A 15,435-nucleotide genomic window follows, 5' to 3' on the forward strand; every position below is an offset into this window, starting at 1 on the left:
AAGTCACACTAGAGAAAAACCTTACACCTGCGAACTGTGTGGAAATAGTTTCACTGAAAAAGGAAGTCTTAAAAAGCACATGATGAGAATTCACACTGTAAAGCAGTCTTTCACGTGCCCTCAGTGTGGAACTGGTTTCAGAAGTAAAGTATCCTTTAGTAACCACATGAAGACTCACACAAGATCACAGTTTTATATGTCATTGGCATGGAAGGAGTTTCTCGGACAGGAAACAATGTAAGAATCATGTAATAACTCGCATCAAAGGAAGCCTTTCATTTGCCATCAGAGAAAAGTGTTTCAGATTTAAAAAAAATTTTTTTTTTTTTTACATTTTTCATTTTAATTAACTTTTTTTTTTTTTTACAGTCACAAGGTGTCACACTGAAGAGGAGACATTCACTTGTCTTAAAACAATAGTTCACCCAAAAATGAAAACTGTCATCATTTACTAACCCTCAAGTTGTTCCAAACTTGTGTGAGTTTCTTTTTTTTTATTTATGACCCTCCAATTGGATGTACACGTGTTGATTTTGTGTAGTTGAGATAGTGAATCTGTGTGTAGTAGAAAAAGTTAGCAAGTCGTTATATTCTGGTGTAGAGTGATTTTATTTATTTTCTCTCTAGTTCTTGTATGTTCTCTCTTAAAAGAGACTATATGATGAGTCATATTAACAAAAACAATGCATCGCATCTTTCTGAACTTTTATTTCAGAAGCATACACGTACACAGTGTATATTTAAAGTACCTTGAACCATGAAACTTTCAAGTACCAAAACCCTGAACTTGCACATGAATATTATAGTCAAATGTTCAACAAAATGAGTAGGAAAAATACTTTCTGAAATAAAATAATGTGCTATGTTACTTTGCATCAGTGGTGTATAAAGTACCTGAAAGCCATACAGTACTTAAAGGTCCCCTGAAGTGCCTTGAAACACGCAGCGTTATTCTATGTGGTGATGTAATTTCAACTGAAACAGGAAGACAGGGCGGGACATATCGAGCAGCCCCGCCCTCTTTTTAAATTAGCCAATAGCGTTTTGTTTATATCTGCTCGGGTCAGAGCCGTTGAGCTCGGTAAAGCCGCATTTGACAGCCACAGTCTAATAGATTACCCTCTAGATTCAATATAAAACTCTTAGTAAAACAAAATAGTGGTCATAATCATGCTGAGGCGGTGTAGTTTTAAAAGTGTTTAATATATGCCGACTCACGCATATGATGCGGGTGCTTTGGCTTCTAGAGAGCGTTTGATTGGTCAGAAGATGAAGTACGATGTGACGTCAAAAAAATCGTTGAGCCGTTTTGTCGGAAGTGACGAACTGCAAGCTTTGAATGCTTATATCTTCTAAATGCGAATTTTGTCACTGTTTTGGAGCACACTGCCTTATAGATAACCTTGAGACTAACATATTGATACTAACACCCAAAAAACTTTCATTTTGATTTCATGGGGACTTTAAGTAAAAGTACAGATATCTTACCAGAAAAAGACTTTTTCTTTTTGAAGTCACCGTTTAGAATATTACTTAAGTAAAAGTCAATGTGATATTTATTGTACTTGAGTATGTAAAGTATTTTTTTAAACATTAATCATACTTAAGTATTGAGAGTAAAAGTACAAGTAAATGGAAAATGAGCAAATATATATATATATATATATATATAATGTTCATACACAGCTTGAGTAGCAAGATTGTGTTCAGTTTCAACTCTTTCTTCCATTTTGTAGCTTTGGGTAAGAATAAGAAGCATTTCATCCGGTACTTAGTGTCTTTCCAACATAAGAAAACATTTCTGAAATCTGCATCTGAAATAGCATTCAGATGTATTTACACAGTTTAATGTAGCTCAGAGGGGACATGGATGCATTTAACCTGCAGGTACAAATGCATGATAAATAATACTTTGTTTTAAACATAAAACGTTGAATACTGATATTTAAAATGATTTAAAATATTAACAAAAATTGTCAAAATGTGAAATTAAAAGCGCCAGTAGGTGGCAGCAAGTAACTGTTAATGAGTGAATCATTGAGATTCAACAGATTCATTCAAATGGCTGATTCATTCAGAAACAAAGCATTTGACTGTTAATGACTGAATCACTGAAATATTTATTCAACCGATTCGTTCAAAAAGCTGATTCATTTAATAAGTAAACACTGTCCATTGCTCAGAGATGTAAAACAGTATTGTGATCTTTGTTTGGAATTATTTTCTTTGGCAAAATTGAGCAAAAACAGGCAATATTGTGTCTAAAATATAAGTCACTTAATGCTAACTTAAACTTGTATAAAATGATTATTACATTTATTATCATGCTGATATCTGGAGAAAAAAACGGCACTCTTTGTGTAATATAGATTAACTATATTAAATTATATAAACATAAAAAAGCATACAGATGAATTTTTGCCATCACATTTTGAATTTTAATAGACTAACCCAGCAAAAAGGGGATGTCCCCCGGACGTTGCAAACGTCCGTTTAAGTCCACAGTACGTCCGCTTTGTAACGTTCGTGTGCGGACGTTTTGAGGATGTCCACTTACATCCACATTTGGTCCTCATTTTAACGTTCATCAGAGCCAGTTTGTGAACGTCCAGGTTTCGTCCCTCATCTGCCATTTACATAAACACACTTGAAAAAAACAGTCGCCAATGCGTGAGCTTTTATCATCAGACTGGACATCTTGCAACTCAGACTAAGTTAATTCAATTAAATATAGCTGCAAGCAGCGATATGGGGCTAAGCCCCTGAAGGGGCTGTAGCGCAGTGCAGAGCGGGAAGATCAAAAACGGCAGAAATTGAACGAACGTGAAATACAGCCGGTTCAGAATTATTGGCGAGAATGAACATAGAATGAACAGAAGTTCAAATGAAAATGAACACAGTATGGATAAAAACATTCATTTCTCATCCAGGAGCAATAAAGATTTGTACAATGCTAATCTGGATAATAAACAAATGAAAACCGAACAACATAACACAAAAGTTTATAACATTCTACCACTCAGGACTCGAACCCACAACATGAAAGGCTTCATTGCCAGTGGTTTAGCAGAGTGCGCCACTCAGTTGACACACATTCAACAGGCTGCAGAAGAGAAGTTTAGGTGTGAGAATGAGCTCAGAAAAGCATGACTTAGCATTTTAGACAGATTAGCATGCTAAGCTAACTTAATACTAACCTTATGGTTAACCTAATAGTTGAACAGTCACATTAGAATGAATGGCAACCGGTTAGCATGCTAACCAAATTAGCAATCAACAAGCACAGGCATGGTCTACTTTGGAGAGGTATTTCTCGGGAACGGTAGTGAATATCAAAAATCTGTTCAGTCATTTCTGTGCGGCTCGGTCCAAAGATCATATGGTCAGATTTTGGACAAAATTGGACAACATTTGAAGGAGGAGTAGAACAAAACATTTTCAAAAGTTATTTGTTTTTGCAAGAATCGTTATATCTCTAGAACACTAGGTGGCGCTGCGTTCAAACTCAGCATCTCAGGTACCTCCGGGAAATGCCGTTGTTGATCCCTACCGATTTTTGTGCGGATATGTCAAATGGTTCAAAAGATATTGCAATTTATGAAAAATTTCAAAATGGCGGACACATGATTCAGCCGATCCTGGTAAAATCATGATTTTCTTACTAATTGTTCAAAAGTTATAAGCAAAAACGTGAATTTTTGGTATCTCACGACCCATAGGTGGCGCTGTGCCCAACTTTGGCATGGACCCTCAGATCATGGTGTTGATGAAGTGTACCGAGTTTTGTTTCGATTGATCAAAGTTTGGCCGAGATACAGCCTCTAAACCAAATTTGGGTCAACCTTGTTAAGTTCACAACCTCATAACTTTTTTTTTTTTTTTTGTGGGAAGAATTGGATCAATTTAGAAGGAGGAGTAGCGAAAAGACAGAACACTGTACTTTTCAAAATGGCTGCTACTGTAATGGGCGGAGTCTTAATGTAAGCTATTGAATGTGATCAGCATGAAGAGAGTAATTAGGTGTACTAAGTTTCATTTTTCTATAATTAGGGGTTCAGGAGTTATTACCATTTTAATGTTGAATTTTTGAATTAGTGGTGGCGCTATAGAGTTGGTCCTAGAGACTCCAAAGTTGGTCAGATCACTATTCATGGCCATCACTACAAGTGTGCCAATTTTCATCATTTTCCTATGTTCCGTTCATAGGGCTGCCATAGACCCCCATTGGGAAGAAGAAGAAGAAGAAAACATACAGATACAATAGGGGATACAGCCCCTTCGGGGCAACACTTACCATAGGTGATTACTTTGATGTCATCCGCTGATCGTCTGCGCGGTGCTGCTCCAAGTCGAACACACCTATACATTTCGCCCTCTTGTTGGAATTAAAAAGCGCTAACTTCTCCCCACCACCTCTTATGAAAAGTAAAATAATTAAATATAAAAATCGATTCTGAGGTTTACCAATCGATTTTTAAATCATTTTAAAAAGAATCGCAATAGTTAGGTATTTTTTTCTCCCACCCCTAGAGTTTACTCATTTAGCACAGCTTCCAGATAATATATATGTATTTGTTTTGTAAGTAATTGATTTTCTCATACAGCCAAATTAGCCAAGAGCAATCATAGCTGTGTAAGTCATAAGACATATTTGTTCAAGTCTGCTTGCAGAATAGAGAATTCTTTGAGTGACTATTAATCAAGTTATTAATCAGTATTTAACTGCTTAGGGCCTGTTTACACCTGGTCACTTCATGCGTTTTGTCTGATCGGATAGCTATCCGATCGTGAATCTATTTTGCGTACGCACAGATTTGATCTTGGAGTGTGCGTACGCACATTTTATAAATGAGGCCCCAGGTGTAAATGCCCTCCGAAACGCATTCGATGCGAATTAAACAAAGTGAGACGCAGACGGTCAACACATTATAACACACATAATCTTCATTAAAAGTAGTAAGACAAACTTATCTTTCCAGTGCTGATGCCGCGTGCTCTCCTATGCGGTCTTTGATCTTGAAATGAGCTGATAATTAATAAAATGCAGCGCTTATCTTCCAGTGCTGAGCGTGCTCTCCTATGCGGTCTTTGATCTTGAAATGAGCTGATAATTAATAAAATGCAGCGCTTATCTTTTGATTTCGTTGACTTGAACTCCGTTAAATTTAAATATAGCGCGGGAATTGAAGATCGGATTTATATCCGTTTTGCGACGACACATTAATGTGGCCAAGTGTAAATGGAAACGTTTTAACAAATCAGACAGATATCCGATCAGCAAAAACACATGAAATGACCAGGTGTAAACAGGCCAAAGATTTTAGTTGATTTAACCCTCAATCCTCCTTCGGGACAAATTTGGGCAAAATCATTTTATTTTATTTATTTTTTTAAATGGTTTACTTAATCTGAGCGGTTCAAGACTTGGCTACTTTTCATAAATTTGCCACCTGAACACACACACACACAAAGAGGACTCGATTCAACAATGTTAAGTGGTTGAAAAAAAAAAAAACTCCTTAATTTGACCTTCGTGCCCAAAAATGGGCACCCATAGGAAATTAATGGGAAATACCAAAATTCAAAGCATTTTTTTTATGTCATAAAATTAATAAATCCAACACAATGCAGATCAAACATGCACAGAAATGAAGGTTTGAGCCTATACAACATTCTCAATGTGTCAAACACTCACTCACACACACACACACACACACACACACACAAAGCCACTGAGTACTACAGCCAAACAGTGGCATTGAAATGTTTGATATTTCGAAATTTTTATACCATCATATGTCACCAAAGTCACCAAATTTTTAGGTTTTGGCTGTCTGAACTTAATGGAATTATGTTTTTACTTAAGTAAAATCAATATTAAATATAACAAAGTAAGCATATTTTACATTAAAAAATATGGTACTTTTAGAGGTAAATTAAAAAAACACACTAAAAATCACAAAAAATTGCATAAATTGATAGATTTTATTTTATCGAAGATGGTGATATGACATTTATTAAAAAAAAAAAAATACAAAAATTGGGATCACACCTGAGACCTTCGTGCCTAAATTTGTCCACAAAGGACGGATTAAGGGCTGTTATATGAAGGATAAGTGTTTTTCATATTCAATAATCCAGCATTTCGATGGATTTTCAACACATTTCTATTTTAATTGAATCCTTATTTGTAACTTAAAGGACATATTACATCTCTAAGTTCCACTAACTCTATCTTGATGTTTCAGTATCTTTCCAGTCACTGCAAAGATTGGGGCAAAATGACTGTATCATCAAACATCCTACATACCATATCACAAACATATACTACACCTCATAATTTTGGGCACTGTCCCTTATTGGTGAGGAACCTTATATATGAATGCTTAGATAGGTGTCATATTCCTATAGGTAGATGGGGATCAGCTGAGAGTCAGCTGATGCGAGCTTGACTAACGTGACCTGCCAGAACTAACGCTACGCTAGATTGTTGCAAAACATACTGATGGCATTGGTTACAGAAGGATTTCTATACTTCTGAATGATCCAATGAGCACTGTTGGGGCTATAATCCAGAAGTGAAAAGAACATATTTTCACCATAACCTGGCGATGACCAAGTGCTCCTCGCATGATTTCTGACAGAGGAGTGAAAAGAATTATCAGAAGAGTTGTCTATGAGCCAAGGACCACTTGTGGAGAGCTTCAGAAAGACCTGGAATTAGCATGTACAATTGTTTCAAAGAAAACAATAAGTAATGCACTCAACCGCAATGGCCTGTATACACACTCACCACACAATACTCCATTGCTGAAGAAAAAGCATGTTGAAGCTTGTTTAAAGTTTGCATTTTAGAAAAAGAAAATTAAGCTGCTAGAATGGCCCAGCCATCTATGAATCCAATAGAAAATGACTTGAATCCAATAGAAAATCTATGGAAAGAACTACAGATCAGAGTTCATAGAAGAGGCCCACAGAACCTTCAAGATTTAAAGACCGTTTGCGTGGAAGAATGGGCCAAAATCACACCTGAGCAATGCATGCGACTAGTTTCTCCTACAGGAGGCGTCTTGAAGCTGTCATTACCAACAAAAGCTTTTGTACGAAGTATTAAATAAATTTCAGTAGTTCAATACTTTTTCCCTGTGTCATTCCATTTTATTACACAGAACTTAATTTCTGAACTTATTTGTTTTGTTTTCTTTGTATGTATGGATTACTTGGGTTGTTACCGACATCTACTGAAAATTTCATGTCAACAGCAGTGTGAACTCTCATGTGAATCTTGAGATTTTCTTTAAACCTGAAACTCTTTTCACACTGTTTTCAGGTGAAAGGTTTCTTTCCAGGTGTGAACACTTGATTCTTAAGGTATGAATTGTTTATGAAACTATTTCCACAGTGATGGCACAAAAAAAAAAACGTTTAACCGATGTGAATTTGAATGATTCTTAAGGTGACTTGTGTCTGTGAAACTCCTTTAGTACTAAAGACATGTAAAATTTTTCTGTCTTGAGTGAATCCTCACGTGCTTTTTAAGGTTTTCTTTACGCGTGACAATCTTTCCACACTGATCACATGTGAACAGATTCTCTCCAGTGTGAATCCTCATGTGACTCAAGTTTCCTTTCATGTGAAGCCCTTCCCATACTGTTCACAGGTGAAAGGACTCTCTCCAGTGTGAATTCTCATGTGGGCATTAAGGAGTTTTTTCTCTGTAAAACTCTTTCCACAAAGATCACATAAAAATGGCTTCTCGCCAGCCTGAATTCTAATGTGAATCTCAAGTTTTCCTTTAAAGGGGTCATATTATGCTTTTTCGCTTTTTTAATTTTAGTCAGTGTGTAGTGTGTATGTTTGGGCATAAAAAAGATCTAGAAAGTTACAAATCTCAAAGTCCACTCCAAAGGGAGATATTTCGTTTTTAAAAAATCCCTTTTCAAGAACTACAACGAACGGCTCGTTTGGACTACAGCGTGGGTTTTCCGGGCTTTGTGATATCACAAAGCGGCTCATTGGAATATCATTACAAATAATTCCCGCCTACAGAAATTCGAATGGTTGGGGGGTGGGGAGGGGCGAGGTTGTGGTTAGAACGCTTGGTTGAGTGAGCGCATCAGATGAGACGACGAAGAAGAAGTGCTGCTGCAGAGTTAGTGCATCAGAGAAAACCAAGAAGAAGAGCTGCTGTGCTGTAGCGTCAAATTTTCGGCATGTCTAGAACAATTCTTACAAGTATAACACGACGTAGCTGGGCACCGCGGACAGACGCCGCCGGTGTGCCTACACTCATAGAAAATAATGTATTTTAATTTTAAAGATGTGGCGCGACTCGACGCTGCGCTTCTCGTCTGGTGTGCGACCGCCAGTTCGTACATGGCTCACTTGTTTATGTATATTATACAAATGTCGCCCTTTGTTTCCTTTATCCCATCTCTCTTGCCATATCTTTCTGACAGCTGCTTTAATTAAACCTTTCATTTCTGATTTACTCAAGGGTATATGTATATCGATATTTGTGTGCTTAAGAGCCTGTTTCACTATCTTGTCCACCTCCTCATTTCCTTCCACTCCAACATGAGCAGGCACCCATACAAATTCTGCTATAATTCTCAGTTGCCGTATTCGGTACACACTTTGCAGTACTTCTATTAATTGCCGTATTCGGTACAAACTTTGCAGTACTTCTATTAATATATCTTGTCTAGATTCCAGAATTCCAGAATTCCAAGTGCAGAATATGAATCTGCACAGATTACAACTGTTGTTGGTTGGATTTCTTCCACCCACTGTAAAGCTATCTGAATAGCGATCATCTCTGCTGCATATACTGATATATTATTAGCAGTTCTTTTTGCAGATTTGTATTTAAAGTGAGGAATATATATCGCAGCACCAGTTTCTGGGTCTTTAGAACCATCTGTATAAATTTGTAAAAACTTAAAGTAATGAAAAAAAGTAAAAAATTATCTCTTTTGGAACATATTTCTGGTTTTCATTTATTAATTTAAATATTTAAAGGGGTCATATGATGCGATTTCAAGTTTTCCTTTCTCTTTGGAGTGTTACAAGCGGTTTGTGAATAGATAAGATCCCTAAAGTTGGAGGAGAAACAATAATGTACAGTATGTGGAAAATAATGTGTTTTTAAACCGCATAAACACATTTCATTACTCCAAATACACAAAATAATGTTCTTTTTTAGCAACGTCATATGACCCCTTTAAAAGTCCCGTTTACACACTGATGTCTATTATATGCATATGATAATGCATTTAGAAATGTATTAGTATCGTAAATCTAGAAAGTTTTAGATTTTCCTTTTTTATTAATGTACATTTACAACACTATACTTTGTGTTTTCCTACTTTGCCATTAAATTACATAAAACTAGTTGTGTTCCTATACAAAGGCTGAAGGAATGACCGCAAATCTGACATCTTCACTCTTGTGACTAATCAATATTTAATTTTTCTATGTATGCATGTATGTATTTATCTATTGGAAACCCTTACGAAAATTAATCATGGTTTCACTACAGTAACCATATGATTTAACTATAGTTTTTGTAGTAAAACCATATTAACCACAAAATTAACCATAATTTAACTACAAGAACCATATGTTTAACTATGGTTTTTGTAGTAAAACCATAGTAACCACAGAATTAACCATGGATCTCTTATGACTTTGACACGTTTTTTTTATTTTTTTTATGTTCACGTGATAAACTGCCAACTTGCAAACTTGAGTTTTTTAAAGGTTGGTGTATTTCTTTTATAAATTTTTTTGCCATTTTATTGGCATTTTCAGTTACATAAGTACACACATGAACATTTTAATGGAGTCTAATAACGAAGACTTGGGACTTTTTCAAGGATCAACAGACGGCCCTCAGGGAGAAACCAGACATCAGTTCATCACCAATTATTTTGCAGGTGAGTGGCATTAAAGTGTATTTATTCGTATTTATACAATTAGACATTTCAACATTAAAAATCGTGATTTGTTATCGTGATTCATGATTTGATTATCACCTTAAATTTGTTTCATTCTTTTTGTTTGATATAATTTTTAAAGGCTAAATCCATACCAGTCAGTAATGATACAGACAGGATCATCCTGAAGAACCGTTTAATACTAAAATGGTTCTTTGTGTCAGAGTTTAGGGTTCTTTATTCTCACCTTTTTATTTTTAAAATCTGTAACTGTCAAAGCACCTCATTACTGATTTTCTGGAGCTCAAATCTAGCAGGTCACACTTACATATTCCGTTAAACTAAAAACAGAAGACATGATTGGTCGGAAAATGGTTATAAATTGAAAGTTAAACTTTACAGATATTTTAAGAAAGAAAATTACCTGCTGAGAGTGTTCTGATATTCTGTGTAGTTGGAAGTGTTTCCCCTCTGTTTTTGTTTCCGTGTTTTATTCAGTGTTTTTTTCTCTCCCGTTTGTCTCTATGGATCCCCTCGCCCGCCCTGAATACCTCCTCCTCCTGCTGGAGCAGGGGGAGAGATCGCTTGAGGGCCATACCAGACTGTTCCTGGTCCTTGCGAGTCTGAGGATGAATCTGGGTTTAGGAGAAGCGGAAAGAGACCTTATTGACTGGTATGCTGACCTGCCCCCTTTCCTCCCTCCTCTGTCGGTGGCCTCTGTCCCTCCGGTTCCTGAGTTTAGCCCAGAGAGGGCTCCTGTTCCCACGTCCAGCCTAGAGAGGGCTCCTGTTCCCAAGTTAAGCCTGGAGAGCCCGGAGGCTCACAAATACCCACCCACCCACTACTGCCTCCTCAACCGCTGTCGTCTGGCAGCCCCTCTGCTCGCCCTTAGCCCGCCATCAGTACAGTGCGATCTCCGTGGGTCTGCCATCCTCCATCGCCACCTTGGCTGGAGAATACCTGGCCTCCGCCTCCAGCCTCTAAGCCCCGGACTCCGCCTCGGCCCGTCGACCCAGCGGCTCCACCATGGCTCCTAGCTCCCTCCTCTCCGCTATGGCCCATCAGTCCACTGGCTCCACCGGGCCCCCTCGTTGGTCTGTCGTTGACCATCCGTCGCCTCGGGATTCCACTCCTCCACCGCGGCCATCTGGATCCCTGCCTCCGCCTCGGTCGCCAGCGCCATCTGCTCCGCCTTGGCCCTCCGGATCCTCGGTGTCACCCTGGCTCAGTGGCTCTCCGTCTCCGCCACGGGCTCCTCCGCCACCTGCTCCGCCGCAGTCGGTTGGCCCCCTGGAGTCGGCTCCACCGTGGGTCGCCATTATGGCTGTGGCCTGGGTCCCGCCTGGCTCCTCCTACTCCAAGTCATTTCTGTTGTCTCCCTGGCTCCTCCCTCCATCTGATCTGCCCTGGCTCCTCCTGTTTCCTCCTTGGCTCCTCCCTCCGTCGTCACCTCCCTAGGCTGTCTGCCGCCCCCTCCCAGGTGTCCGTCCTCCTCCTGAGCCTCCTCCCAAGTTCCCACCCATCCCTCCTTCTGTTGTTTCTTCGGTGTGAGGACGCGCCTTCCGGGAGGGGGGCGATATGTCAGGAATTTGGACTGTCAGTGTGTTCTCCCCATGTGCTCCGTGACCTAGTTTTCCCTTGTGTTGGATTGTGTTCATTGCTCCCAGGTGTGTCTCATTTATTCCCTCATTTGTGGTGTATTTAAAGTGTTCTGCCCTATGTTTCCTGGTTGGGTCTAATCGTCATTCCCCGTTGTGCTTCCTATGTGTTCCTGCCTGCCTTGTACTCCTCGTTCCTGAATTATTAAAGACTGTTGTGTAGTGAATTCTCCTACGTCTCCTCGTTCCTCGCATTAGTGAAACCGTGACAATAGCTGTTTTTTAAGATAACATTGCATATAGCCTATAATGAAAATAAAATATGATTGATCATATCGATCAATAATAATTCATAAAGAAAAAACAGGGTATACATGTGAAGTGAAATTAAATGGAGGAATTTAAGTAATTGTATAAGTCTAAAGTCCAGTAGAACTACGGCGATCCTTCTTGCATTGTTTCAAATATAACGCCATTTTATTCTTGAACTGGATAATATTGGGTTTCTTTTCAGACCACTTGCATTTATGAATGTGAAACTTGCCATGTAGTGTGAAAAGATTTAATATAAAAATATGGCTTGTGTCCATGTAATTTTTCCATAGTGAAAAAAACATGTTATGTTGTGTTTTTTTTTTATTGCCAAACAACTACACTTTCATCGAACTATTAGGAGAATTTAATTTACAGTTTAATTACAGTGCCCTCACAATTAAATGATATAAATGATCCAGGGAATGACATAAACCGAAATAACAAGCGAAAAGGTTTCAAGTATATATATATTGTGTGGACACGTTATCGCTATCATACAAATCTGAAAGCAAGCAGTTGCTGCAAGCAAGGATCCCATCTAAGACATATGGAGAAAAACGTTTGCAAAAGAACCTGACTGTAAGTACATTAACATTATTAGTCTTAAAGGTGCAGCTGGAAAACTCGGACTGAGCGTTTTGATTGGACGAACATTTCTTGCTCCTACGCCTTCCACAGAATATATAAATACAGATAAATACATTTAGACCACTTAACTTAATGATTGCTATCGGGATGTGAAGAGACTTTCAACCAGCATAACAAAAAATGTTTCTGAAGACAATCACCTATTGCACCTTTAACTCTTAACTAACACCTTTTATATTTCAAATTTTCCCCAAAAAGTCTCGGTGTAAAGGTATTACAGAAGTACAGATACACTGCTTTGCGGGAAAATGGAAGTTAGCCGACATCATTGTGTAAAGGGCTCATTATTTCACTCGTTACGGAGAACGCCCTCTAGTGGAGTATAGTAGTTAATAGGTTTTTTTTTTTTTTTGCAAATTAAGTCTGTTAACTACCTTAATTTAAAAGGCTACATAAATATCAAATAAACATATATTAATGTATATTATATTATAAATACATATAGTAAATAAATAAATTATCCCTTGACAATTGGGATGACATATAGTTTCATATGATTAATAACCTATTTGTCTTGTTCTACATCTTATTATATTGTTTTAATTAGAAATTCTAAAAAGCTTATAAACATACATTTTTGAATTTGACATAGATGATGACATACTTTGAATAAAATTATAAAAATGCCATTACAAAGGTAAAAAGAAAATGCCCCTGTAAATCACTTTGAGTCAAATATCACCTCAGTTTAGGAAGGCTAATTTTTGATCATAATTTTTTATTATTGATCAGAAGGTGCTTGAAATATTTTTAAATTAGGAGGACAAGCGCTCCTGATTACAAGAAGAAAAAAAACTGCTCTTAAACTGGTGTGTGACAGGTATACCTGTGGAATGGGGTTTGGCCGAGGAAAAATTTAGTCAAAATATTTTTATTTTTTTTTGCTTTAACCCCTGCTAGATGTTCACACTAATGAACAATTTATAGGGGATTAATTTAAATCCAGTTTACACCAAAGGGGGATTAGTGGGAGTTTAAAAACAGGGGCTTAATAGGCTTATATAAAGACAATAAAAATGGAAGTAGACATACAAAGGTAAAGGACAGAAAGTTAGAGTCTTAATGCATTTATTTAGAAAACATTATTAAATTTTTTGACAAAAACAAAACAAAAACCTCAGCTTTATGTATACATAATCCGGTATACTTGCAAAATTTAACACTAGAAATGAATGAGAGAGAGAGAAAAAAAACACATTATCAATTAAGTTACACAAGCTCAATATCAGAGTTTATAGCTTCTTCAGAAGTTTTGTTTTTTTTGTTTCATTTTGTTTGCATGACTGTTCTAGTTCTGTTTTTGTTCCAGGTCTTTTTTGGGGGCTGGAAACAACTGCAGTGGCATGTTCTTTTGACAATTAATTTTCATCTTAAAGTTGAAGAAGTTCCTCATCACTTTCATGGTTCAGTGATGTTCTTTGAATTTGTATAACTTGCATGTTTTGTGTGAATGTTACTGGTAAAGTATTCAGGCCTAGGAACATCTCTTCGATGTCCTGGGTATCTGTGGTTGAGTGTTGCGTGTCTTGTATGATTTTTGATGGTACTTTTTTGTAGTCAAGTTTGTGAAGTTGTATGAATTTCCTTGACGGGCATTCATTTTGCAGCTGTCCCACAAGGCCATTTGAATTTTCCCAGTGCCATCTGTGTTCCAGCAGTTCATTACTTCTCCTTTGGTGTTGTTATAAACAACATTTACAGATTTTACTCGTGTCACCGTGGCTTTTAGTTTGGGTATCTGCACACAAAGAGAGAGAGCGTGAGAGAAAAACCAACATTCATGAGCTTTGTTTTCAATGCACTTAATTTTATCTCTTCTTAAGTTGCATGAATTTTATATGTGTTTGTACATTTGAATGAAAAACTAAATTGTTGATATACTTTCTATGATTGACTTAAAATCAGTTAAACTGGAACTTAAATTTAACATTTGTATGGGGGAAAAAACTTACATGATGCCGTGCATCTAGGGCACGTGTCAATTACAAGGCCCGCCACGACTTTTAATCAGGCCCGCCAACAAATTCAGGTAATCAATTTAATGTGGCCCGTGCATGTTTAAATATTCGTCTGTGGCAATTACAACATTGAGAGGAAGGTGGTGCTGTCGTGCTTTACTCAACTCGCTAATTTTATGTCAAGAGTCGCTCACGGTTTTCAAAGAGTAATCTTTCAAGTAGAAAACTGCATTTCCGGGGGATTATTGCGAAACCTGCGGGAAACGACGCAATAGAGTGCGGCATGGGACAAGACTTGATGGGCGAGTGCGGGCGTGGGCGCGGGCACAAGCGGGTAGACACTTGTGTGTGTGCGGGACGCGGGAGAATAAAATGATTCGCCGGACTCCCACAAATTAGCAATATCTAAACCTAAAATATCTAAAAACAAATAAATTGTTATTCATCTATTGCATAAAAGCAACAACAACAACTAATATGAAATAAAAATTATTAACAGGACGCAAGCAGAGTTTCTATTTATAACGTGTTTGCAGCGTTGTAGTCAATCACAGACATATCTGTTGATTTCTGGAACGCAATGGCCAATCAGAAGTGTTTAAGTTAGAATCCAGTCAACGTTCAACGCCGGAGTTCCTGTGCAGTGCTGAAATTTGCGCGATCATGAATCCTCTAATTATAACACATGAAGTGTAGACATTATTCATTGTGCATGAATTCATTGTGTTATAACAGAGTTTTTTGAGATCGCGATTAACTGAGATGCAGGGGTGTTTCTAGACCAAAGTAACTGGGGGGCCAGACAGGGCCACTTGTGCTTTTAGGGGGCACAATTTTAAAATTCATCTTAAACTACTTTAAGTAGCCTATTATTAATTCAGTCATTTTTCACCATGTCATGTATCGCTGCAATCTCTACAAGTAAGCTATAACAATTTAAACTCAAATGAATGTTTCATCATGTTTCATTTATCTGAC

Source organism: Sinocyclocheilus rhinocerous, unplaced genomic scaffold (genome assembly GCF_001515625.1).
Source record: "Sinocyclocheilus rhinocerous isolate Xijiao unplaced genomic scaffold, SAMN03320098_v1.1 scaffold723, whole genome shotgun sequence".
NCBI classification, from domain to species: Eukaryota; Metazoa; Chordata; class Actinopteri; order Cypriniformes; family Cyprinidae; genus Sinocyclocheilus; species Sinocyclocheilus rhinocerous.